At 46.1% G+C, this 2,722-nt stretch overlaps 1 long non-coding RNA gene across 1 annotated transcript; it reads left to right on the forward strand.

Moving 5' to 3' along the window:
* Nucleotides 1-446: 446 nt before the first annotated feature.
* LOC119106182 (uncharacterized) lies at nt 447-2,633 on the forward strand. Its single transcript, XR_005095092.1, has 3 exons — nt 447-698; nt 1,902-2,099; nt 2,558-2,633. It is a non-coding gene; the product is annotated as an uncharacterized LOC119106182 (long non-coding RNA).
* The last annotated feature ends 89 nt before the right edge of the window (nt 2,634-2,722 follow it).

The raw sequence follows: 2,722 nt of genomic DNA on the forward strand, positions 1-2,722 counted from the left end.
AATGGAAGCTCAGAAAACCTCGAGGTAGGACTCCCATCTGTCGTAGCTCGTTCAGCACGCGGGTTGTCAGCGATTGGAGCGCTCTTCCATACCCGGTCGTGTTGTCAACCTCAGGTGACCAGTTCAAGTCTAGGTTTGATATGCACTGCGCTGACGTCATTTATGACGTCCCACACTAAATCTATCCATAATTTGAGACTGTTTGGTAACCGAACTGGGAGCCTGACGAGACCGGGACCTACAGGCCTAGTGGCCTTTTATAATTCCCGATCACGATAAGGTAAGGTTAGGTGTGGTATAGTGCTAGTCAAGTATTGATCATAGATTTGCTGTATTTTTAACAAAAGGGGCATGTTTTGGGTCATGAAATGGCGCACATTATAGTGGCGCAGTGCGATCGTCGCAATGCCGCTTGTCTGGTATTCATCTACTATGCGTCGCGTTTAACAAGCGTAGGGCCCATTCCGTCGAGGGAAAGTGAACGTGAGGGCGGCGGCGTCGCACCACAGTTACGCGCAGACGTCGTACTGCAACTGGATCATTGTTTTCATAAGAAGCGTTGAAGACAGCTAAGTGGGAGCGGCTCACTGTAGCAAAAACCGCTTAGATCATTGAGACCAAACTTAGCCCTATATATTTTGTGTTACGCTGGCGGCACATTCTGGGCATTCCAGCATGGCTTTGACTCAAGTTGAGAGGTAGGTTGATTGAATGTGTATTTTAAAGAAGTACAGGATGCATAACGCAGGCAAAGCAAAACAATATACTTATACCCCCCCACACTGCATAAAATAAGCAACCCCGAACATATCTGGGTGTTACAACCCATGCCAAAGCACTCAGAGTTTGGCATGCAGTGTCACCAATTCCAGTACATAAAAAGCCTATGTTCCAAGGAATTATCATATTGAGAAGGAAACTGCTCAAACTACCTCAAAACATTTTTTACCCCAAGGAGTTTGAATTTCAGCTTACTGTGTACTGGCCTCAGTTTGGCACACATGAGCTCAAAGGTTCAACACACTGAGATGTGTGGTATTCAATGTTGTGACAAAGTTGTCCAGCACATGGTATGTACTGTATGTACATTGTATGTACCTTTGTGGTGCACAATGTGTGAGCATAAGCCTGGAGCCATCACCTAAATGTGCAAATGAACAGTTATTTAAGCAGAACCATTTAAGGAGATGTTACACATTTTCATGGGGTTTTGAACTGAAGCAGCCATCTTGGAGATAATTTGGTACAGTTCACAGCCCTGACTTAATGTCTAAAACTCAATTTTTTAGCCAGATGCCCACAATATTTATAAACTTTTTGGAGAAAGCTATGTCAAGGTCACCCAGGCATTCATGACATCATAATAACATGATTTTGAGCCTGCCATTCCATTGGCTGTGTAGGAATCAAGGGTAAGGCAAATATAATCATCTTGTTGAGTTGCTGACATCTTGAACATATTTGTATGTGTGATTTCCAGATATGACCACCATCAACTGGCTGTCAATTAATATTTGTAAAGCATGATGACCTAATCAATCATCTTGAGAAGGATATGTACTAAACATAGAAAATCTTTTGACCACAGAAGCCCTTTCTCTCAAAAAGCATACCAAAAGTTATAATTCAGCTTGTTTCATCAGATCTGATGCTTGCTTCAGTATCTTCAGATGTGGCTTTCCCCCTAAAGCATCTGGGTTATCACTGTATCTGTAAATTTATCTTACTGTGCACTTTTTTATTTAGAGAGGTGAAAGCCTATAGACTTTAGACTTTGTTCTCCCTGAGTGCATGTGGTGCATCAAAAACCAAGGCAAAGGTGATAACAATATGTTTGCTGCAACCTGTATTTGCCCCCAAGTTTCTGCTTTCATCTGGCAGTTGTGTCTGATATGTTCTAGCTACATTGGGATGTCGGACATATCATCACCAGAGGACTTCAGTCATCAGGCATCATCAAAGAGGTCACGAAGTCCATCTGTAGAGGGCGAGGAGAGTCGTGGCAGGTCCTCGCACAGGTCATCCAAGAAAAAGAAAAAACATCATCATCATCACAGGTCCAAGAGCCACAAACATAGACATTCCAGCAGCAAACACAAGTAAGAGTGATGGAAGTAGGATAGGAGCAACCATTATTTTGCAAGAAGCAACTTGTAACTTTCAAAATTTCTTTTGGCATGGTTACTCCCCTAGACATGCTGCTTTCTTTGTTGCATGGACATGGATTTTGCCAACTACAGTACTTTTTCTGTTTTGACAAGAAAGTGTGTTGGCATTGGTGTTTATGTGAGGTGGTCAGTCATAATTTTCCCGAAGTATGCATCTCCAAACCAATGCCAGATGTTGGCATCATACCCCACTGTCACACATGCAATCTTGCAGAAAGCTCACTAAAACATCTATCTGTCTGGTGGGTTATCGGATGTTCCGTGCTCCTCGTGCTTTGTCAGGATTTATACCCTGCCAGAGCTGCCCAGGCCAGTATCAGTCGTCAGCGCGTGCGCGGTTCACCATAAGTGTGTCTGCTGCGGCCCTTGACGTTCACGCACCGCCGCAGAAAGCACCGTCGCCACCGGGACCGCTCGGACGAGCGTCCGCCAGGCTCGCCGCCGGCGGCCGACGGCCCCGCCGCCGACCGCCGCCGCCGTCCGCCGCCGCCGCCGCCGTCGCCGCCGTGCCGTCGGCGGAGCCAGAGCGGGCGCCTCCGCCACCGCCACCGCCA

Source organism: Pollicipes pollicipes, unplaced genomic scaffold, assembly GCF_011947565.3.
Source record: "Pollicipes pollicipes isolate AB1234 unplaced genomic scaffold, Ppol_2.1 Scaffold_6138;HRSCAF=7277_pilon_pilon_pilon, whole genome shotgun sequence".
In the NCBI taxonomy this organism is placed as follows: Eukaryota; Metazoa; Arthropoda; class Thecostraca; order Pollicipedomorpha; family Pollicipedidae; genus Pollicipes; species Pollicipes pollicipes.